This window comes from Oncorhynchus keta, chromosome 14 (assembly GCF_023373465.1).
Source record: "Oncorhynchus keta strain PuntledgeMale-10-30-2019 chromosome 14, Oket_V2, whole genome shotgun sequence".
NCBI lineage: Eukaryota > Metazoa > Chordata > Actinopteri > Salmoniformes > Salmonidae > Oncorhynchus > Oncorhynchus keta.
In genome coordinates, this window is record NC_068434.1 from 850,467 (window position 1) to 876,497 (window position 26,031).

Consider the following 26,031-nt stretch of genomic DNA (forward strand, 5'->3'; position numbering starts at 1 on the left):
ACTGACCTGCACAGAGCCCTGACCTCAACCCTATCAAACACCTTTGGGATGAATTGGAACGTCGACTGTGAGCCAGGACTAATCGCCCAACATCAGTGCCCGACCTCACAAATACTGTTGTGGCTGAATGGAAGGAAGTCTGGGCAGCAATGTTCTAACATCTAGTGGAAAGCCTTCCCAGAAGAGTGGAGGCTGTTATAGCAGCAATGTTCCAACATCTAGTGGAAAGCCTTCCCAGAAGAGTGGAGGCTGTTATAGCAGCAAAGGGAGACCAACTCCATATTAATGTCCATGATTTTGGAATGAGATGTTCAACGAGCAGGTGTCCACATACTTTTGGTCATGTAGTGTACTTTTTCCCAAGGAACATGCACTGAGTGTACAAAACATTAGCAACACCTTCCTAATATTGAGTTGCACCCCACCACCCTTTTGAACAGCCTCAATTTGTCGGTGCATGGACTCTACAAGGTGTCGAAAGCATTCCACAGGGATGCTGGCCCATGTTGACTCCAATGCTTCCCACAGTTGTGTTCAGATGGCTGGATGTCCTTTAGGTGGTGGACCATTCTTGACACACACAGGAAGCTGTGGAACATGAAAAACTCAGCAGTGTTGCGGTTCTTGACAGACTCAATCCAGTGCGCATGGCACCTACTACCATACCCCGTTCAAAGACACTTCAATATTTTGTCACCCTCTGAATGGCTCACATGCACAATCCATGTCTCCATTGTCTCAAGGATTAAAAATGCTTCTTTAACCTGTCTCCTCCCCTTCATCTACACTGATTGAAGTGGTTTTAACAGGTGAGATCAATAAGGGATCATAGCTTTTACCTGGATTCACCTGGTCAGTCTTTCATGGAAAGAGCAGTGCTTTCGGGAACGTATTCAGAACCCTTAACTTTTTACACATTATGTTACGTTAAAGCCTTATTCTAAAATTCATTAAATTGTTTTTTTTACCTCATCAGTCTACACACAATACCTCATAATGACAAGAAAAAAACAGAAATATTAAATTTACATAAGTATTCAGACCCTTTAATCAGTACTTTGTTGAAGCACCTTTCGCAGTGATTACAGCCTCGAGTCTTCTTGGCCATTATGCCACAAGCTTGGCACACTTGTATTTGGGTGTCTTTACCCCCACTCTTCTCTACAGATCCTCTCAAGCTCTGTCAGGTTGGATGGGGACCATCGCTGCATATCTATTTTCAGGTCTCTCCAGAGACGTTTGATCCGGTTCAAGTCCAGGCTCTGGCTGGGCCACTCAAGGACATTAAGAGACTTGTCCCGAAGCCTCTCATGCATTGTCTTCGCTGTGTGCTAGGGTCGTTGTCCTGTTGGAAGGTGAACCTTTGCCCCAGAGGTCCTGAGCGCTCTGGAGCAGGTTTTCATCAAGGATTTCTCTGTACTTTCTCTGCCACCACCAAGCTTCACTGTAGCCAGGTTTCATCCAGACGTGACGCTTGGCATTCAGGCCAAAGAGTTCATTCTTGGTTTCATCAGACCAGATAATTGTGTTTCTCATGGTATGAGAGTCCTTTAGGTGCCTTTTGGGAAACTCCAAGCTGGCTGTCATGTGTCTTTTACTGAGGAGTGGCTTCCGCATGGCCACTCTACCATAAAGGCCTGATTGGTGAAATGCTGCAGAGATGGTTGTCCTTCTGGAAGGTTCTCTCATCTCCACAGAGGAACTCTTGAGCTCTTTCAGAGTGACCATCTGGTTCTTGGTCACCTCCCTGACCAAGGCCCTTCTCCCACGATTGCTCAGTTTGGCCAGGCAGCCAGCTCTAGGAAGAGTCTTGGCGGTTCCAAAAGTCTTCCATTTTAGAATGATGGAGGGCACTGTGTTCTTGGGGACCTTCAATTGTGCAGAAATGTTTTGGTACCCATCCCCAGATCTATGCATCAACACAATCCTGTCTCGGAGCTTTACGGACAATGCCTTTTACCTCATGGCTTGGTGTGTGTGCCTTTCCAAATCATGATGTATCAATTGAATTTACCACAGGTGGACTCCTATCAAGTTGTAGAAACATCAAGGATGATCAATGGGAACAGGATGCACCTGAGCTAAATGTTGAGTCTCATAGCTAAGTCTCTTAGCAAACATTTCGAAAAACCTGTTTTCGCTTTGTCATTATGGGCATTGTGTGTAGATTGCTGAGGACATTTTTTTCTTTAATCCATTTTAGAATAAGGCTGTAACGTAACAAAATGTGGAGTCTGAAGGGGTCTGAATACTTTCCAAAGGCAATGTATTTTTTAAAATGTATTTATATATATTTTTTTATTTCACCTTTATTTAACCCCGGAAACTAGTTGAGAACAAGTTCTCATTTACAACTGCGACCTTGTTATCGTGAGATAAGGTGGAGCTTTACCTAGCATAGACTTATAGATGACCTGGAGCCAGTGGGTCTGGCCACAAATATGTAGCGAGTTGCGCTGTTTCTCAACTGGAGCTGTGCAGGCCGAGCGTGTCACTATAGTACACAAACAAAGCCAGCGCAGCACAGCTGGTAGAAGAAACAGCTTGAGTCGGACAATATGGATTGTGGATAACGTTGCGGATAATGTTCTGAATGACACAATTTACTGAGAGCATGTCCATTTCTAAAAATATGTATTTGGGCGTTTTTGGAACTTGTTCATGTCTTTTGTGTGCCTTGATACTGCAAAACGAGCAATGAGGAAGTGAAACGCGGTTGGGGTAAGTTTGTCAAAAACAAGCCAAATCACAAAATAAGTGCCTGGACCCTTCTGATAACATGCTAGTTACATTGAAAATAGAGATTTACTTCAGAAATAGGAAAATTCTCCTTTAAGGCAAACACGAGGGTGGTTGGCCGTATGACGCGAATGTCTAGCAACCCAAAAGTTGAGTGTTTGAATCTCATCATGGACAACTTTAGCATGTTAGCTAATTACCAACTTAGCATGTTAGCTAACCCTTCACATAATCTTAACAACATGGATGATGCACATCCACAAATTAATACATACCATATGAAACGCAACCTATCATCCTAAATGGAGTGCCTAAGATTCACATACAGAATAATAGGAAATGTCATGAGATAAGGTTGCAGCCTGCAGCAGCTTACATTGTAGAATAATAGTGAAGACATCAAACTATGAAATAACACATATGGAATCATGTAGTAACCAAAAAAGTGTCAAACAAATCCAAATATGTTTTAGATTTTAGATTCTTCAAAGTAGCCACCCTTTGCCTTGATGACAGCTTTGCACACTCTTGGCAGTCTCTCAACCAGCTTCACCTGGAATGCTTTTCTAACAGTCTTGAAGGAGTTCTCACGATGCTGAGCACTTGTTGGCTGCTTTTCCTTCACTCTGCGGTCCAACTCATCCCAAACATCTCAATTTGGTTGAGGTCAGGTGATTGTGGAGGCCAGGTCATCTGATGCAAAACTCCATCATTCTCTTTCTTGGTCAAATAGTACTTACACAGTCTGGAGGTGTGTAAGTGTCATTGTACTGTTGAAAAACAGATCATAGTCCCACTAAGTGCAAACCAGATGGGATGGTGTATCGTTGCAGGATGCTGTCTAGCCTTGCTGGTTAAGTGTGCCTTGAATTCTAAATAAATCACTGACAATGTAACCAGCAAAGCACCCCCACATCATCACACCTCCTCCTCCAAGCTTCACGGTGGGAACCACATATGCGGAGATCATCCGTTCACCTACTCTGCATCTCACAAAGACACTGTGGATGGAACCAAAAATCACAAATTGGACTCATCAGACCAAAGGACAGATTTCCACCGGTCTAATGTCCATTGCTTGTGTTTCTTGGCCCAAGCAAGTCTCTCTTCTAACCTTAACCCTAAGAAAAATAAAATAAAAGTCTCTTCTTCTAAGTGGTGTCCTTTAGTTGTGATTTCTTTGCAGAAATATGACCATGAAGGCCTGATTCACGCAGTGTCCCCTGAAAAGTTGTAATTGAGATATGTGTGTTACTTGAACTTCGTGAAGCATTTATTTGGGCTGCAATTTCTGAGGCTGGTAACTCTACTGAACTTATCCACATAGCCTGGTTCCTCTCTAGGTTTCTTCCTAGGTTTTGGCCTTTCTAGGGAGTTTTTCCTAGCCACCGTGGTTCTACATCTGCATTGCTTGCTGTTTGGGGTTTTAGGCTGGGTTTCTGTACAGCACTTTGAGATATCAGCTGATGTACGAAGGGCTATATAAATACATTTGATTTGATTTCATCATCTGCAGCAGAGGTAACTCTGGGTATTCCTTTCCTGTGGCAGTCCTCATGAGAGCCAGTTTCATCATAGCGCTTGATGATTTTTGCCACTCCACTTGAAGAAACTTTTAAAGTTCTTGAAATTTTCCACAGACTGACCTTCATGCCTTAAAGTAATAATGGACTGTCATTTCTCTTTGCTTATTTGAGCTGTTCTTGCCATAATATGGACTCTGTCTTTTACCAAATAGGACTATCTTCTGTATATAACCCCTACACTTTGGGGCGGCAGGTAGTGGTTAGAGCATTGGGCCATTAACCAAAAGGTTGCTAGATTGAATTCCCAAGCTGACAAGGTAAACATCTGTCATTCTGCCCCTGAACAAGACAGTTAACCCACTGTTCCTAGGCTGTCATTATAAATAAGAATTTGTTCTTAACTGACTTGTCTAGTTAAATAAAGTCTAAATTTAAAAAATACATCGTCACAACACAACTGATTGGCTCATTAACAAATTAAGAAGGAAAAAAAAAACTTTTCACAAGGGACACCTGTTAATTGAAATGCATTCCAGGTGACTACCTCATGAAGCTGGTTGAGAGAATGGCAAGAGTGTCCCACCGTAAATCATCAAGGCAAAGGGTGGCTATTTGAAGAATGTCAAATATTTTATATATTTTGATTTGTTTAACACTTTTTTTGTTTACTACATGATTCCATATGTGTAAATTTATAGTTTTGATGTCTTTACCAGTATTATACAATGTAGAAACCCATGAACCATGAATGAGTAGATGTTCTAAAACTTTTGACCTGTAGTGTATTTTATATGACAGAGTTATCAAGATTAAATCAAGAATTGTCTGGTGGAATGGCCCTCTTCCCACAGGTGTGATTACTACCTCTGAGGGTTTAGAGCTTGAGGCTGTCACCTCATACAAGTACTTGGGATTATGGCTAGACGGTACACTATCCTTCTCTCAGCACATATCAATGCTGCAGGCTAAAGTTAAATCTAGACTTGGTTTCTTCTATCGTAATTGCTCCTCTTTCACCCCAGCTGCCAAACTAACCCAGATTCCGAAGACCATCCTATCCATGCTAGATTATGGTGACGTAATTTATAGATCAGCAGGTAAGGGTGCTGTCGAGTGGATAGATGTTCTTTTCCATTCGGCCATCAGATTTGCCACCAATGCTCCTTATATTACACATCACTACACGCAATTCAACGGCTCAGACACGAGAGGTATGTGGCAGGGTCTACAGACATTCACGGACTACAAAAGACCAGTCCCGTCGCAGACCACGATGCCTTACTCCCAGACAGACTAAACAACTTTGCTCGCTTTGAGGACAATACAGTGCCACTGACACGTCCCGCTACTAAAACCTGCGGACTCTCCATCACTGCAGCCGACATGAGTAAAACATTTAAACGTGTTAACCCTCGCAAGGCTGTCGGCCCAGACGGCATCCCCGGCCGCGTCCTCAGAGCATGCGCAGACCAGCTGGCTGGAGTGTTTACAGACATATTCAATCAATCCTTATCCCAGTCTGCTGTTCCCACATGCTTCAAGAGGGCAACCATTGTTCCTGTTCCCACGAAAGCTAAGGTAACTGAGCTAAATGACAACTGTAGCACTTACTTACATCATCATGAAGTGCTTTGAAAGACAAGTCAAAGACCACAACTCCTCTGCCCTATCGGATACCCTAGACCCACTCCAATTTGCTTTCCGCCCCAATAGGTCCACTGACGATGCAATCACCACCACACTGCACACTGCCCTATCCCATCTGGACAAGAGGAATACCTATGTGAGAATGCTGTTCATCGACTACAGTATTTAACACCATAGTACCCTCCAAACTCGTCATTAAGCTCTAGACCCTGCGTGTCGACCCCGCCCTGTGTAACTTGGTACTGGACTTCCTGACAGGCCGCCCCCAGGTGGTGAGGGTAGGAAACAACATCTCCATCCTGCTGATCCCCAACACTGCTCCTGTACTCACTGTTCACCATGACTGCGTGGCCATGCACGCTTCCAACTCAATCATCAAGTTTGCAGACGACACTACAGTGTTAGGCCTGGTTACCAACAACAATGAGACAACCTACAGGGAGGAGGTGAGGGCCTTCAGAGTGTGATGTTAGGAAAATAACCTCTCACTCAATGTCAACAAAACAAAGGAGATGATCAACAGGACAGTAGTGGAGAAATGAAATGGTCCACCCACACAGACTGCGTGGTGAAGAAGGCGCTACAGCACCTCTTCAACCTCAGGAGGTTGAAGAAATTTGGCTTGTCATCTAAAACACTCACAAACTTTTACAGATGCACAATAGAGAGCATCCTGTCGGGCTGTATCACCGCCTGGTATGGCAATTGCAACTCCCTCAACCGCAAAGCTCTCCAGAGGGTAGTGCGGTCTGCACAACGCATCACCGGGGGCAAACTACTACCCTCCACCCAATGTCACAGACAGACCAAAAAGATCATCAAGGACAACAACCACCCAAGCCACTGCCTGTTCACCCCGCTATCACCCAGAAGGCGAGGTCAGCACAGGTGCATCAATGCAGGGACCGAGAGGCTGAATAACAACTTCTATCTCAAGGCCATCAGACTGTTATACAGCCATCACTAACATAAAGATGCTGCCAACATACAGACTAAAATCTCTGGCCACTTAAATAAACAGACTTAATAAAAGGTATCACGAGTCACCGTAAATAATGCCACTTTAATAATGTTTACATATCCTACATTACTCATCTCATATGTATATACTGTACTCTATACCATCTACTGCATCTTGCCTATGCCACACGGCATCGCTCATCCGTATATTTAGATGTACATATTCTTATTCATCCCTTTACATTTGTGTGTATTTGTTAGATTACTTGTTAGATATTACTGCATTGTCGGAACTAGAAGCACACGCATTTCGCTACACTCACATTAACATCTACTAACCATGTGTATATGACCAATAACATCTACTAACCATGTGTATATGACCAATAAGATTTGATTTGACATTTTTCATTGACATTGGTGTCATATTGGCTTAGATATGAATATGGAGATTTGAATTTAACATTGCGTTTCAACTAGGGCGGTGGCGGTCCGGGAATTTTGTCAGTTGTTTATTGTCTTCCAAAAGACTGCAGGTCTCATTGTAATTGAATATGAATTAACATAACATGTTTAGCATCTCCTGACCTTCACACATACAAGCTGCATACAAGTCGCTAATGCGTGCCTGTTGTGTATTGGTATTCTAGTTTGTCCCTTTAGGGCATCTGTAGCACCCCCCTTTTTACATACATTACTTGGAATGTTCTGTCCTGTGAAACGCAGTAAACAATGCCCATGTTAGTTTCTACTCCCGTCTCATGTCCTGTCCTTATATCAGTTGTATAAGTAATACAGTAATACAATATAATGGTGTCGTAGGGGATGGATGATGTTTTATATGGTGCTAACCAACTGTGCTATTTTGTTCGTTTTTGTATGTTATTTGTAACTTATTTTTTAAACTTATTTTGTACTATTAAATGTTGTATTTAACCTTAATTTCACTAGGCAAGTCAGTTAAGATCAAATTCTTATTTACAATGACGGCCTACCCCGGCCAAACCTGTAAGATGCTGGGCCAATTGTGCGCCGCCCTATGGGACTCCCAATCATGGCTGGATTTGATACAGCCTGGATTCGAACCAGGGACTGTAGTAATGCCTCTTGCACTGAGATGCAGTGCTTTAGACTGCTGCGCCACTCGGGAGCCCAAAACATAATGTTGCTGCTACCATCTCTTATGACCGAAAATAACGAGTAAGAGAGGAAGGATACACTGCTTTCCCGGGAACAGGCCCAAATCCCTCTAATTTGCATGAGGAAAAGACAGAAAAAGGGGGTGGAGGTTAGGCATGTTAACATGTTTGACTGTAATGGGAAGAAAAACATTCAATCTACTGCTCAACCTAGTAACGCCTGAAAAACCGGGTGAGAAATCATATGAGGAAATTGTGGCTACCTTAAAAGGACATTATTCTCCCAAACCACTGATAATCGCAGAGAGATTCAGGTTTCAGAAAAATCAAGAGGGGGAGTCAATCTCACAGTTTGTGGCTGTATTGAAACGGTTATCTGAATACTGTGAATTTAAGCGATAAATGAGTGACACGATATGTCATTGGTTAGTGTGTGGCATGCGCAGCGAGGCAATTCAGGAATGACTTTTAACTGAGAGTAACTTAACATTACAGAGAGCAATAGAAGTGAGTACATCAATGGAAATGGCAAATAAAGACACACAGTAGCTAAGTGCAACTACCCAAGTGCATAAGGTATTTAAAAACAAGGCAGTAGGTGGCAAGCCATGCTATCACTGTGGGAAACCAGGTCACCAAGCAGAGGAGTGTTGGTGCAGAGACTTAGACTGCAGAAGTTGTGGGAAAAAGGGTCACATTGAACGTGCATGTAAAAACAAAAAGACACAATCAAACAAAAAGTACTGAACAAAGGGAAAGCGACTTCAGGAAGTACAAAAAGAAAGTGCATAAAATGGAGCACACAGAAGATTAACAAAGTGATACCATGTCTGAAGGAAGAATCTTTGCATGTTTTGTCCATTTCAGACAACGGATACGGATACTGGGTGACACCACTACTGGATGGAAACGCAGTAGCATGCAAGTGGACACTGGAGAAGCCATATCTTTGCTGTCTGAGGCTGTATACAAGGAGAAACTACATCACCTCACCCTAAAGCCCATAAAGATGATGCTGAAACATACACCTGTGAGATTGTTCCAGTGAGAGGAAGCGTGATTGTTACAGTGGAGCTCAACAAACAGAAGGTAAAGCTACCACTCTACATTGTGAAAGGAAACCATCCAGAATTGCTAGGACTCACATGGCTGGAAAAGATCAAACTAAACTGGCAGGAAATTCACATGGTTGCAAAAGAGGACATAAACCTACAAGGGATATCGAGGAAAGACGCGGATGTGTTCAAAGGAGAACTTGGAGGTATGAAAGACAACAATTAAACTGACCATGAAATCAGACAGCAAGCCACAATGCTTCAAAGCTAGACCACTCCCATACGCCATAAAACCAAAAGTTGAAACTGAGATTAACAGACTCGTCAAGAGTGGAGTATTGGATCCAGTGAATGTTAGTGAATGGGCTTCACACTCAGCCTTTGTGGTGATTTCAAAGTCACCATTAACCCAGTCTTGACTGCTAAAAAATATCCACTACCCCTCATTGACGACCTCTTTTCTGGTTTAGCTGGAGGACAGAATTTCAGGAAGTTAGGCCTGACATAAGTCTATCTACAGATGCATGTGGACCAAGAGTCACAATAACTGTTGACCATAATTACTCACAAAGGACTGTACAGGTACCAGAGGCTTCCTTTTGGAATCACCTCAGCTCCGGTCTTGTTTCAGAGCGCTATGAACCAGATACTGAGCAGGCTCACTGGGGTCCAATGTTACCTCGAGGATCTACTCGTCACCAGCAAAGACGAGCAGGAGCACCTGAGAAACCTGAACGCTACACTACAGAAACTGGAGGAGTATGGTCTGAGGGTCCGGGAAGGACAAATGTGAGTTTTTACGGCCTTCTGTTGAGTACCTGGGCCACGTCATTGACAGTTAGGGGCTCCACAAGGTGCCTCAAAGCTGAAGGCCGTCGCGGAAGCTCCATCCCCACAGAACGTGCGTCAGCTGAGATCATTCTTAGGATTACTGACGTACTACGCAAAGTTTGTGCTGAACCTTGCTAACATGTTAAAGCCATTGCGTGAACTTTTGAACAAAACCAAACAGTGGAAGTGGACACAGCCTTAGCTCAGTCAGAGGCCCTAATCCTCCTCAACTTCCAATTACTTCCAATTACAGTTGGCATGTGATGCATCGCCTTATTGTGTTGGTGCTGTTGTCTCACACATCAGGTAAAGAAAGGCCAATTGCTTTCGCATCACAGACTTTAGGTGAAGACGACAGTAATTATGCACAGATAGAATGTGAATCCATTGTGTTTGGAGGTAAGAAATGTAATGAGTTTCTGTTTGGCAGACGATTCACACTGCTGACGGACCATTGACCCTTCACCTCCATCTTTGGTCCAAACACTGGCATTCCGTCGCTCGCAGCCAGCCGCATGCAGCGATAGGCGTTACTGTTATCGGCTCACCAGTACGATATCAAGTACAGAAGGTCTGAGCAGCACTGCAATGCACTGCAATGCAGATGGCCTCTCAAGGCTTCCCTTACCTGTCACACACACTGAGCACTCCCAGGCTGAAATCTTCTACTTCAAACAAGTGGCGAACGCCCCAGTGAGATCTGTCCATGTGAAAATGTTCATTCACACTGATCCAGGGATGTCTGAGGTCGTGGACATTGTCACATGTGGGAAAGGAGGAGAGCTGTCAGACAGCCTAAAACCTTAACTAGAGAGGAGAAACGAGCAGAGTTCAGTCTGGATGCTTGCTGTGGGGCTTTCGAGTCATAATACCACCACCATTGAGAAGGCAGGTGCTTGAAGGGCTCCATTCAGGGCACTGTGGCATGGTGAGAATGAAGGAGATTGCACGCAGCTAAAGGTAATGTCAGCCTATTAATTATATTAATGAATTAATTATATATACACTGCTCAAATAAATAAAGGGAACACTTAAACAACACAATGTAACTCCAAGTCAATCACACTTCTGTGAAATCAAACTGTCCACTTAGGAAGCAACACTGATTGACAATAAATGTCACATGCTGTTGTGCAAATGGAATAGACAACAGGTGGAAATTATAGGCAATTAACAAGACACCCCCAATAAAGGAGTGGTTCTGCTGTTGGTGACTACAGACCACTTCTCAGGGCCTATGCTTACTGGCTAATGTTTTGGTCACTTTTGAATGCTGGCGGTGCTTTCAGTCTAGTGGTAGCATGAAACGGACTCTACAACCCACACAAGTGGCTCAGGTATTGCAGCTCCTCCAGGATGGCACATCAATGCGAGCTGTGGCAAGAAGGTTTGCTGTGTCTGTCAGCGTAGTGTCCAGAGCATGGAGGCACTACCAGGAGACAGGCCAGTACATCAGGAGATGTGGAGGAGGCCGTAGGAGGGCAACAACCCAGCAGCAGGACCGCTACCTCCGCCTTTGTGCAAGGAGGAGCAGGAGGATCACTGCCAGAGCCCTGCAAAAATGACCTCCAGCAGGCCACAAATGTGCATGTGTCTGCTCAAACGGTCAGAAACAGACTCCATGAGGGTGGTATGAGGGCCCGACGTCCACAGGTGGGGGTTGTGCTTACAGCCCAACACCGTGCAGGACGTTTGGCATTTGCCAGAGAACACCAAGATTGGCAAATTCGCCACTGGCGCCCTGTGCTCTTTACAGATGAAACCAGTTTCACACTGAGCACATGTGACAGACGTGACAGTCTGGAGATGCCGTGGAGAACGTTTTGCTGCCTGCAACATCCTCCAGCATGACCGGTTTGGTGGTGGGTCAGTCATGGTGTGGGGTGGCATTTCTATGGGGGGCCGCACAGCCCTCCATGTGCTCTCCAGAGGTAGCCTGACTGCCATTAGGTACCGGGATGAGATCCTCAGACCCCTTGTGAGACCATATGCTGGTGCGGTTGGCCCTGGGTTCCTCCTAATGAAAGACAATGCTAGACCTCATGTGGCTGGAGTGTGTCAGCCGTTCCTGAAAGAGGAAGGCATTGATGCTATGGACTGGCCCGCCCGTTCCCCAGACCTGAATCCAATTGAACACATCTGGGACATCATGGCTCGCTCCATCCACCAACGCCACATTGCACCACAGACTGTCCAGGAGTTGGCGGATGCTTTAGTCCAGGTTTGGGAGGAGATCCCTCAGGAGACCATCCGCCACCTCATCAGGAGCATGCCCAGGCATTGTAGGGAGGTCATACAGGCATGTGAAGGCCACACACACTACTGAGCCTCATTTTGACTTGTTTTAAGGACATTACATCAAAGTTGGATCAGCCTGTTGTCACGGTCGTCCTCCTCTTCATCTGAAGAGGAGAGGCAAGAAGGATCGGAGGACCAAAATGCAGCGTGGTATGTGTTCATGTTGAATGTTTAATTAAAGAAAGAACTGACCACCGAAACACTATATTAAAACAGTAAACAAAATAACAACCATGAAGCTAATGTGAGCTGCACTGAAACAAGCCATCAACATAGACAATCACCCACAAACAAACAGTGTAACCCAGGCTACCTAAGTATGATTCTCAATCAGAGACAACTAATGACACCTGCCTCTGATTGAGAACCATACTAGGCCGAAACATAGAAATACCCAAATCATAGAAAAACAAACAGACTGCCCACCCAACTCACGCCCTGACCATACTAAATAATGACAAAACAAAGGAAATAAAGGTCAGAACGTGACAGTACCCCCCCCAAAGGTGCAGACTCCGGCCGCAAAACCTTAACCTATAGGGGAGGGTCTGGGTGGGTGTCTGTCCGCGGTGGCGGCTCTGGCGCGGGACGCGGACCCCACTTCACCATAGTCTTAGTCCGCCTTATTGTCCGCCTCCGTGGCTTTCTAACCATGGCCACCCTTCTCAATGACCCCACTGGACAGAGGGGCGGAAGCTCGGGACAGAGGGGCGGAAGCTCGGGACAGAGGGGCGGAAGCTCGGGACAGAGGGGCGGAGGCTCGGGACAGAGGGGCAGGGGCTCAGGACAGAGGGGCAGGGGCTCAGGACAGAGGGGCAGGGGCTCAGGACAGAGGGGCAGGGGCTCAGGACAGAGGGGCAGGGGCTCAGGACAGAGGGGCAGGGGCTCAGGACAGAGGGGCAGGGGCTCAGGACAGAGGGGCAGGGGCTCTGGCGCCTCTGGGCTGAGGGGCTCCGGCAGCAGCGCCGGACAGGCGGGACCACCTGCAGGGAGGAGACAGAGAGACAGCCTGGTGCGTGGGGCTGCCACAGGAACCACCAGGCTGGGGAGACCTTCAGGAGGCTTGGTGTTAGGAGGAGGCACCTGAAGGACCGGGCTGTGGGGGAGCACTCGAGCTCTGGTGCGCAACCTTGGCACCACTTCCCCAGGCTGGACAACTACTCTAGCCCGGACCCTCCAGAGTGCAGGCACAGGTTGAACCGGGCTGTGGGTAAGCACAGGAGATCTAGTGCTTACTACACGCACCTCTACCTTAGGCTCCACTCCCACATTTGCCCGGCACGAGCGGAGCGCAGGCAGAGGACACACTGCACCCTCCCAGCGCCCCGGCGCAGGATACCCTGGACCAAAACTGCGCACCGGCGACCAGACACGCTGAGCAGGCACCATACGCCCTGGCTCGATGCCCACACTCGCATGGCACTTTCTGGGGGCTGCCCTATAGCGCACCGGGCTATGGGCACGTACTGGCGACACCGCGCGCTTAACCGCATAACACGGTGCCTGACCAGTAATGCACTGCTTATAATAAGCACGAGGAGTGAGCTCAGGTCTGCTACCTGGCTTCGTACCACATCTCGTCTGCCCCCCTCCCCCCCAACGAAAATTTGGGGCTGCCTCTCGTACCTGTCGCACTGCCGTGCTGCCTCCTCATATTGCCGCCGCTCAGCTGTCGCTGCCTCCAGCTCTGCTTTGGGGCAGCGATATTCCCCGGCCTGTGCCCAGGGTCCCTCTCTGTTCAGTATCTCCTCCCATGTCCATGAGTCCTGTGATGCTGGCCGCTGTTGTTGCTGCTGCTGCTGCTGCTGTCGTCGCTGTCTTTTACCACGCCGCTTGGTCCTTGGTTGGTGGGTGATTCTGTCACGGTCGTCCTCCTCTTCATCTGAAGAGGCGAGAAGGATCGGAGGACCAAAATGCAGCGTGATATGTGTTCATGTTGAATGTTTAATTAAAGAAAGAACTGAACACTGAAACACTATACAAAACCAGTAAACAAAATAACAACCATGAAGCTAATGTGAGCTGCACTGAAACAAGCCATCAACATAGACAATCACCCACAAACAAACAGTGCAACCCAGGCTACCTAAGTATGATTCTCAATCAGAGACAACTAATGACACCTGCCTCTGAGAACCATACTAGGCCGAAACATAGAAATACCCAAATCATAGAAAAACAAACATAGACTGCCCACCCAACTCACGCCCTGACCATACTAAATAAATACAAAACAAACATAGACTGCCCACCCAACTCACGCGCTGACCATACTAAATAAATACAAAACAAACATAGACTGCCCACCCAACTCACGCCCTGACCATACTAAATAAATACAAAACAAAGAAAATAAAGGTCAGAACGTGACACCTGTAGTGTGGTTTTCCACTTTAATTTTGAGTGTGATTCCAAATCCAGACCTCCAGGGGTTGATACATTTGATTTCCATTAATCATTTTGTGTGATTTTGTTGTCAACACATTCAACTATGTAAAGAAAAAAGTATTTAATAAAAATATTTAATTAATTCAGATCTAGGATATGTTATTTTAGTGTTCCCTTTATTTTTTGGGAGCAGTGTATATATTTAAAATGCCTTATGACTCGGCTATTCCAAATCAAATACAGATGCACTATAATTATAATAATGCACTAACTCTGTAAGCTGCCCTGTACATTCAATGAACCAACATCATCGCCCTATACAGTGTCTCCCAGACTCATGGATAGATATTTTACAACGTAACATAAGGTTACAGGTCCATCCAGTATGCATAATAATACAGTTCACAATCAAAGGCAATGCATGTGTTTAATGTTGGAGTATAGGCTAACTAGACCAATTATATACCAAAGACATCTAAAATCAGTTTGGTTTCATGTTTTTCTGCAGTGCGTAATATGTGGTAGGCTATGTATTGTATAACGGCACATTGATTATCCTATATGTGTGTTTTGAATTCATCATCACTTTAGAAAGCGCAGTACATTTCATTGTTTTAGGATATGAAACAACATCCACAAAAAACATGTTTTCAGTTTCAACTTGATTAACTTTTTTCAAATTCATAAATCACAGTGAGGTGAGTTTTAAAATTATGATTCTGTTTTGATAAGTTTGATGTGATTTTAGATTGTATTTGCATTGATGTCTGAGTGGTTAAAGGGACAATATAGACCTGAGTACCAGGCCATTAGGACCTGATGGAGGGACAATAGAACCCTAAGTACCAGACCATTAGGACCTGTTGGAGGGACAATAGAACCCTGAGTACCAGACCATTAGGACCTGTTGGAGGGACAATAGAACCCTGAGTACCAGACCATTAGGACCTGTTGGAGGGACAATAGAACCCTGAGTACCAGACCATTAGGACCTGATGGAGGGACAATAGAACCCTGAGTACCAGACCATTAGGACCTGTTGGAGGGACAATAGAACCCTAAGTAAAAGGCCATTAGGACTTGATGGAGGAACAATAGAGACCTGAGTACCAGACCATTTGGACCTGATGAAGGGACAATAGAACCCTAAGTACCAGGCCATTAGGACCTGATGGAGGGACAATAGAACCCTGAGTACCAGACCATTAGGACCTGATGGAGGGACAATAGAACCCTAAGTACCAGGCCATTAGGACCTGATGGAGGGACAATAGAACCCTGAGTACCAGACCATTAGGACCTGTTGGAGGGACAATAGAACCCTAAGTACCAGGCCATTAGGACCTGATGGAGGGACAATAGAACCCTAAGTACCAGGCCATTAGGACCTGATGGAGGGACAATAGAACCCTAAGTACCAGGCCATTAGGACCTGATGGAGGAACAATAGAGACCTGAGTACCAGACCATTAGGACCTGATGGAGGGACAATAGAACCCTAAGTACCAGGCCATTTGGACCTGATGAAGGGACAATAGAACCCTGAGTACCAGGCCATTAGAACCTGATGGCGGGACAATAGAGACCTGAGTACCAGGCCATTAGGACCTGATGGAGGGACCACAGAGACCTGAGTACCAGACCATTAGGACCTGATGGAGGGACAATAGAACCCTGAGTACCAGGCCATTAGGACCTGATGGAGGGACCACAGAGACCTGAGTACCAGACCATTAGGACCTGATGGAGGGACAATAGAACCCTGAGTACCAGACCATTAGGACCTGATGGAGGGACAATAGAACCCTGAGTACCAGACCATTAGGGGACCTGATGGAGGGACAATAGAGCCCTGAGTACCAGGCCATTAGGACCTGATGGAGGGACAACAGAGACCTGAGTACCAGACCATTAGGACCTGATGGCGGGACAATAGAGACCTGAGTACCAGGCCATTAGGACCTGATGGAGGGACCACAGAGACCTGAGTACCAGACCATTAGGACCTGATGGAGGGACAATAGAACCCTGAGTACCAGGCCATTAGGACCTGATGGAGGGACAATAGAACCCTAAGTACCAGGCCATTAGGACCTGATGGAGGGACAATAGAACCCTAAGTACCAGGCCATTAGGACCTGATGGAGGGACAATAGAACCCTAAGTACCAGGCCATTAGGACCTGTTGGAGGGTCAATAGAGCCCTAATTACCAGGCCATTAGGACCTGATGGAGGGACAATAGAACCCTAAGTACCAGGCCATTAGGACCTGTTGGAGGGTCAATAGAGCCCTAATTACCAGGCCATTAGGACCTGATGGAGGGACAATAGAACCCTAAGTACCAGGCCATTAGGACCTGTTGGAGGGTCAATAGAGCCCTAATTACCAGACCATTAGGACCTGATGGAGGGACCACAGAGACCTGAGTACCAGACCATTATTATTCATCCATTATTTTACCAATTAAGTTAACTGAGAACATGTTCTCATTTGCAGCAACGACCTGGGGAATAGTTACAGGGGAGAGGAGGGGGATGAATGAGTCAATTGTAAACTGGGGATTATTAGGTGACCATGATTGTTTGAGGGCCAGATTGGGAATTTAGCCAGGACACCGGGGTGAACACCCCTACTCTTACAATAAGTGCCATGGGATCTTTACTGACCTCAGAGAGTCAGGAAACCCATTTAACGTCCCATCAGAAAGACAGCACCCTACACAGGGCAGTGCCCTGGGGCATTGGGATATTTTCTTTAGACCAGAGGAAAGAGTGCCTCCTACTGGCCCTCCAACACCACTTCCAGCAGCATCTGGTCTCCCATCCAGGAACTGACCAGGAACAATTCTGCTTAGCTTCAGAAGCAAGCCAGCAGTGGTATGTAGCGTGGTATGCTGCTGGCTAGGACCTGATGGAGGGACCATAGAGACCTGAGTACCAGGCCATTAGTTTTAGCGAGTTGGGTACTACCATAAGAGCATATTACTGTGAGTTAACAGTCAGGTGGAATTTTACTGCCGTCATGACTCAGGACTGCCCGTAATATGGTCACCGCAACAGCCCTATCTTCAACTGCATAATGTGGTCTGTCTCAACGACAGACTGTTACAGGCTGGTGTATGGCTGATATATGGTTGTTACAGTCTGTTACAGTCTGTTACAGGCTGGTGTGTGTTGTCACTTAAAGCCGGGCTAATCCGTTAAGGGAGGATGAGTAGAAGATGGACGTGAAGCCAGCTTGTTTCTGAGCTGAGGGCGTGGATGGAGCGGGGGTGGGGTTGGGGTTGGGAAGGGAAGGACTGGGGAGGGGGTTTGGGCGGGGATGGAGGGGGTTGTTTTTGGGCAGAGATGGGGGCGGGAGGCTCAAGCATTACACACCAGCTGGAGTTGGAATCCTGTGTGTGTGTGTGTGTGTGTGTGTGTGTGTGTGTGTGTGTGTGTGTGTGTGTGTGTGTGTGTGTGTGTGTGTGTGTGTGTGTGTGTGTGTGTGTGTGTGTGTGTGTGTGTGTGTGTGTGTGTGTGTGTGTGTGTGTGTGTGTGTGTGACTATGTGCATGCCTGTTATTGTATGTGTGTTACTCAGTGTGAGAGACTATGGTGTATTCTTTCTGCACTGTAGCCCAGCTCGTAATCTGATGGGTTTGCACATGGAAAGCAGCTGTCATCTTCCAGCTCGTCACATTAAGTTAGCCCTGCTAACCCTAACCCTGTCACTATAACCCTGTCACTATAACCCTAACCCTGTCACTATAACCCCTAACCCTGTCACTATAACCCTAACCCTGTCACTATAACCCCTAACCCTGTCACTATAACCCCTAACCCTGTCACTATAACCCCTAACCCTGTCACTATAACCCCTAACCCTGTCACTATAACCCTAACCCTGTCACTATAACCCCTAACCCTGTCACTATAACCCTAACCCTGTCACTATAACACCTAACCCTGTCACTATAACACCTAACCCTGTCACTATAACCCCTAACCCTGTCACTATAACCCCTAACCCTGTCACTATAACCCCTAACCCTGTCACTATAACCCCTAACCCTGTCACTATAACCCTAACCCTGTCACTATAACCCTAACCCTGTCACTATAACCCTAACCCTGTCACTATAACCCTAACCCTGTCACTATAACACCTAACCCTGTCACTATAACCCTAACCCTGTCACTATAACCCCTAACCCTGTCACTATAACCCTAACCCGAACCCTGTCACTATAACCCTAACACTGTCACTATAACCCTAACCCTAACCCTCAAATCAAATCAAATCTAATTTTATTTGTCACATACACATGGTTAGCAGATGTTAATGCGAGTGTAGCGAAATGCTTGTGCTTCTAGTTCCGACAATGCAGTGATAACCAACAAGTAATCTAACTAACAATTCCAAAACTACTGTCTTATACACAGTGTAAGGGGATAAGGAATATGTACATAAGGATATATGAATGAGTGATGGTACAGGGCAGCATACAGTAGATGGTATCAAGTACAGTATATACATATGAGATGAGTATGTAGACAAAGTAAACAAAGTGGCATAGTTAAAGTGGCTAGTGATACATGTATTACATAAGGATGCAGTCGATGATATAGAGTACAGTATATACGTATGCATATGAGATGAATAATGTAGGGTAACATTATATAAGGTAGCATTGTTTAAAGTGGCTAGTGATATATTTACATAATTTCCCATCAATTCCCATTATTAAAGTGGCTGGAGTTGGGTCAGTGTCAATGACAGTGTGTTGGCAGCAGCCACTCAATGTTAGTGGTGGCTGTTTAACAGTCTGATGGCCTTGAGATAGAAGCTGTTTTTCAGTCTCTCGGTCCCAGCTTTGATGCACCTGTACTGACCACGCCTTCTGGATGATAGCGGGGTGAACAGGCAGTGGCTCGGGTGGTTGATGTCCTTGATGATCTTTATGGCCTTCCTGTAACATCGGGTGGTGTAGGTGTCCTGGAGGGCAGGTAGTTTGCCCCCGGTGATGCGTTGTGCAGACCTCACTACCCTCTGGAAAGCCTTACGGTTGAGGGCGGAGCAGTTGCCGTACCAGGCGGTGATACAGCCCGCCAGGATGCTCTCGATTGTGCATCTGTAGAAGTTTGTGAGTGCTTTTGGTGACAAGCCGAATTTCTTCAGCCTCCTGAGGTTGAAGAGGCGCTGCTGCGCCTTCTTCACGACGCTGTCAGTGTGAGTGGACCAATTCAGTTTGTCTGTGATGTGTATGCCGAGGAACTTAAAACTTGCTACCCTCTCCACTACTGTTCCATCGATGTGGATAGAGGGGTGTTCCCTCTGCTGTTTCCTGAAGTCCACAATCATCTCCTTAGTTTTGTTGACGTTGAGTGTGAGGTTATTTTCCTGACACCACACTCCGAGGGCCCTCACCTCCTCCCTGTAGGCCGTCTCGTCATTGTTGGTAATCAAGCCTACCACTGTTGTGTCGTCCGCAAACTTGATGATTGAGTTGGAGGCGTGCGTGGCCACGCAGTCGTGGGTGAACAGGGAGTACAGGAGAGGGCTCAGAACGCACCCTTGTGGGGCCCCCGTGTTGAGGATCAGCGGGGAGGAGATGTTGTTGCCCACCCTCACCACCTGGGGGCGGCCCGTCAGGAAGTCCAGTACCCAGTTGCACAGGGCGGGGTCGAGACCCAGGGTCTCGAGCTTGATGACGAGCTTGGAGGGTACTATGGTGTTGAATGCCGAGCAGTAGTCGATGAACAGCATTCTCACATAGGTATTCCTCTTGTCCAGGTGGGTTAGGGCAGTGTGCAGTGTGGTTGAGATTGCGTTGTCTGTGGACCTATTTGGGCGGTAAGCATATTGGAGTGGGTCTAGGGTGTCAGGTAGGGTGGAGGTGATATGGTCCTTGACTAGTCTCTCAAAGCACTTCATGATGACGGAAGTGAGTGCTACGGGGCGGTAGTCGTTTAGCTCAGTTACCTTAGCTTTCTTGGGAACAGGAACAATGGTGGCCCTCTTGAAGCATGTGGGAACAGCAGACTGGTATAGGGATTGATAGAATATGTCCGTAAACACACCGGCCAGCTGGTCTGCGCATGCTCTGAGGGCGCGGCTGGGGATGCCGTCTGGGCCTGCAGCCTTGCGAGGGTTAACACGTTTAAATGTCTTACTCACCTCGGCTGCAGTGAAGGAGAGACCGCATGTTTTCGTTGCAGGCCGTGTCAGTGGCACTGTATTGTCCTCAAAGCGGGCAAAAAAGTTATTTAGTCTGCCTGGGAGCAAGACATCCTGGTCTGTGACTGGGCTGGGTTTCTTCTTGTATTCCGTGATTGACTGTAGATCCTGCCACATGCCTCTTGTGTCTGAGCCGTTGAATTGAGATTCTACTTTGTCTCTGTACTGACGCTTAACTTGTTTAATAGCCTTGCGGAGGGAATAGCTGCATTGTTTATATTCGGTCATGTTACCAGACACCTTGCCCTGATTAAAAGCAGTGGTTCGCGCTTTCAGTTTCACGCGAATGCTGCCATCAATCCACGGTTTCTGGTTAGGGAATGTTTTTATCGTTGCTATGGGAACGACATCTTCAACGCACGTTCTAATGAACTCGCACACCGAATCAGCGTATTCGTCAATATTTTTATCTGACGCAATACGAAACATGTCCCAGTCCACGTGATGGAAGCAGTCTTGGAGTGTGGAGTCAGCTTGGTCGGACCAGCGTTGGACAGACCTCAGCGTGGGAGCCTCTTGTTTTAGTTTCTGTCTGTAGGCAGGGATCAACAAAATGGAGTCGTGGTCAGCTTTTCCGAAAGGGGGGCGGGGCAGGAACTTATATGCGTCGCGGAAGTTAGAGTAACAATGATCCAAGGTTTTACCACCCCTGGTTGCGCAATCGATATGCTGATAAAATTTAGGGAGTCTTGTTTTCAGATTAGCTTTGTTAAAATCCCCAGCTACAATGAATGCAGCCTCCGGATAAATGGTTTCCAGTTTGCAAAGAGTTAAATAAAGTTCGTTCAGAGCCATCGATGTGTCTGCTTGGGGGGGTATATACGGCTGTGATTATAATCGAAGAGAATTCTCTTGGTAGATAATGCGGTCTACATTTGATTGTGAGGAATTCTAAATCATGTGAACAGAAGGATTTGAGTTCCTGTATGTTTCTTTCATCACACCATGTCTCGTTAGTCATGAGGCATACGCCCCCGCCCCTCTTCTTACCAGAAAGGTGTTTGTTTCTGTCGGCGCGATGCGTGGAGAAACCCGTTGGCTGCACCGCCCCGGATAGCGTCTTCCCAGTGAGCCATGTTTCCGTGAAGCAGAGGACGTTACAGTCTCTGATGTCCCTCTGGAATGCTACCCTTGCTCGGATTTAATCAACCTTGTTGTCAAGAGACTGGACATTGGCAAGAAGAATGCTAGGGAGTGGTGCGCGATGTGCCCGTGTCCTGAGTCTGACCAGAAGACCGCTACGTTTCCCTCTTTTACGAAGTCACAAGCATTTCGCTACACTCGCATTTAACATCTGCTAACCATGTGTATGTGACAAATAAAATTTGATTTGATTTGAAGTCGTTTTCTTTGGGGGTCGCTGCATGGAATCAATTCCTTTGACCTGTTTGTAATGCAGAACACAGGATCCGCGTCGCGGAAAACATATTCTTGGTCGTACTGATGGTGAGTTGACGCTGATCTTATATTCAGTAGTTCTTCTCGACTGTATGTAATGAAACCTAAGATGACCTGGGGTACTAATGTAATAAATAACACGTAAAAAAACAGAAAACTGCATAGTTTCCTAGGAACGCGAAGCGAGGCGGCCATCTCTGTCGGCGCCGGAACCCTGTCACAATATCCCTAACCCTGTCACTATAATCCTAACCCTGTCACTATAATCCTGACCCTGTCACTATAATCCTAACCCTGTCAATATAACATTAACCCTGTCACTATATCCCTAACCCTGTCACTATAATCCTAACCCTGTCACTATAATCCTAACCCTGTCAATATAACATTAACCCTGTCACTATATCCCTAACCCTGTTAATATAACCCTAACCCTGTTACTATAATCCTAACCCTGTCAATATATCCCTAACCCTGTCACTATAACCCAAACCCTCTTACTATAACCCTAACACTGTCACTATAACCCTAACCCTGTCACTATAACCCTAACACTGTCACTATAACCCTGACCCTGTAACTATAATCCTAACCCTGTCACTATCCCTAACCCTGTCACAATAATCCTAACCCTGTCACTATAATCCTAACCCTGTCAATATAACATTAACCCTGTCACTATATCCCTAACCCTGTCACGATAACAATAACCCTGTCACTATAATCCTAACCCTGTCACTATAACATTAACCCTGTCATCATATCCCTAACCCTGTCAGTATAACCCTGTCACTATATCCCTAACCCTGTCACTATAATGATAACTCTGTCACGATAACCCTGTCACTTTATCGCTAACCCTGTCATTATAACCCTAACCCTGTCACTTTATCGCTAACCCTGTCATTATAACCCTAACCCTGTCACTATATCCCTTACCCTGTCACTATAACCCTGTCACTATAATCCTAACCCTGTCACTATAATCCTAACCCTGTCACTATAACATTAACCCTGTCATCATATCCCTAACCCTGTCACTATATCCCTAACCCTGTCACTATAATGATAACCCTGTCACCATAACAATAAGCATGTCATTATATCCCTAACCCTGTCAGTATAACCCTGTCACGATAACCCTAACCCTGTCACTTTATCGCTAACCCTGTCATTATAACCCTAACCCTGTCACTGTAACCCTAAACCTGTAACTATAACCCTGTCCCTGTCACGATAACCTTAACCCTGTCACTTTATCCCTAACCCTGTCATTATAACCCTAACCCTGTCACTATATCCCTTACCCTGTCACTATAACCCCTAACCCTGTCACTATAACCCTGTCACTATAACCCTTTCACTTTAACCCTAACCCTAACCCTGTCACTATAACCCTGTCACTATAACCCTGTCAGGATAACCCTAACCCTGTCACTTTATCGCTAACCCTGTCATTATAACCCTAACCCTGTCACTGTAACCCTAAACCTGCCACTATAACCCTGTCCCTGTCCCTGTCACGATAACCTTAACCCTGTCACTTTATCCCTAACCCTGTCATTATAACCCTAACCCTGTCACTATATCCCTTACCCTGTCACTATAACCCTGTCACTATAACCCCTAACCCTGTCACTATAACCCTGTCACTATATCCCTAACCCTGTCACTATAACCCCTAACCCTTTCACTATATCCCTAACCCTGTCACTATAACCCCTAACCCTGTCACTATAACCCTAACCCTGTCACTATAACACTGTCACTATAACCCTAACCCTGTCACTATAACCCTAACCCTGTCACTATAACCCTAACCCTGTCACTATAACCCTAACCCTGTCACTATAACCCTAACCCTGTCACTATAACCCTAACCCTGTCACTATAACACTGTCACTATAACCCTAACCCTGTCACTATAACACTGTCACTATAACCCTAACCCTGTCACTATAACCCTAACCCTGTCACTATAACCCTAACCCTGTCACTATAACCCTAACCCTGTCACTATAACCCTAACCCTGTCACTATAACCCTAACCCTGTCACTATAACCCTAACCCTGTCACTATAACCCTAACCCTGTCACTATATCCCTAACCCTGTCACTATAACCCCTAACCCTGTCACTATAACCCCTAACCCTGTCACTATAACCCCTAACCCTGTCACTATAACCCTGTCACTATAACCCCTAACCCTGTCACTATAACCCTGTCACTATAACCCTAACCATGTCACTATAACCCTGTCACTATAACCCTAACCCTGTCACTATAACCCTAACCCTGTCACTATAAACCTCACCCTGTCACTATATCCCTTACCCTGTCACTATAACCCCTAACCCTGTCACTATAACCCTAACCCTGTCACTATAAACCTAACCCTGTCACTATATCCCTTACCCTGTCACTATAACCCCTAACCCTGTCACTATAACCCCTAACCCTGTCACTATAACCCTAACCCTGTCACTATAAACCTAACCCTGTCACTATAAACCTAACCCTGTCACTATAACCCCTAACCCTGTCACTATAACACTGTCACTATAAACCTTACCCTGTCACTATAACCCTTACCCTGTCACTATAACCCTAACCCAGTCACTATAAACCTGTCACTATAACCCCTAACCCTGTCACTATAACCCTAACCCTGTCACTATAACCCTGTCACTATAACCCCTAACCCTGTCACTATAACCATGTCACTATATCCCTAACCCTGTCACTATAACCCCTAACCCAGTCACTATAAACCTGTCACTATAACCCTTACCCTGTCACTATAACCCTAACCCTGTCACTATAACCCTGTCACTATATCCCTAACCCTGTCACCATAACCCTTACCCTGTCACTATAACCCCTAACCCTGTCACTATAACCCTAACCCTAACCCTGTCACTATAACCCTAACACTGTTACTATAACACTAACCCTGTCACTATAACCCAAACCCTGTTACTATAACCCTTACCCTGTCACTATAACCCTTACCCTGTCACTATAACCCTAACCCAGTCACTATAAACCTGTCACTATAACCCCTAACCCTGTCACTATAACCCTAACCCTGTCACTATAACCCTGTCACTATAACCCCTAACCCTGTCACTATAACCATGTCACTATATCCCTAACCCTGTCACTATAACCCCTAACCCAGTCACTATAAACCTGTCACTATAACCCTTACCCTGTCACTATAACCCTAACCCTGTCACTATAACCCTGTCACTTTATCCCTAACCCTGTCACTATAACCCCTAACCCTGTCACTATAACCCCTAACCCTGTCACTATAACCCTGTCACTATATCCCTAACCCTGTCACTATAACCCCTAACCCTGTCACTATAACCCTAACCCTGTCACTATAACCCCTAACCCTGTCACTATAACCCCTAACCCTGTCACTATAACCCTGTCACTATATCCCTAATCCTGTCACTATAACCCCTAACCCTGTCACTATAACCCTAACCCTGTCACTATATCCCTAACCCTGTCACTATAACCCCTAACCCTGTCACTATAACCCCTAACCCTGTCACTATAACCCTGTCACTATATCCCTAACCCTGTCACTATAACCCCTAACCCTGTCACTAAAAACCCCTAACCCTGTCACTATAACCCTGTCACTATAACCCCTAACCCTGTCACTAAAAACCCCTAACCCTGTCACTATAACCCTGTCACTATAACCCTGTCACTATAACCCCTAACCCTGTCAATATAACCCTGTCACTATAACCCCAAACCCTGTCACTATAACCCCTAAACCCTGTCACTATAACCCTAACCCTGTCAC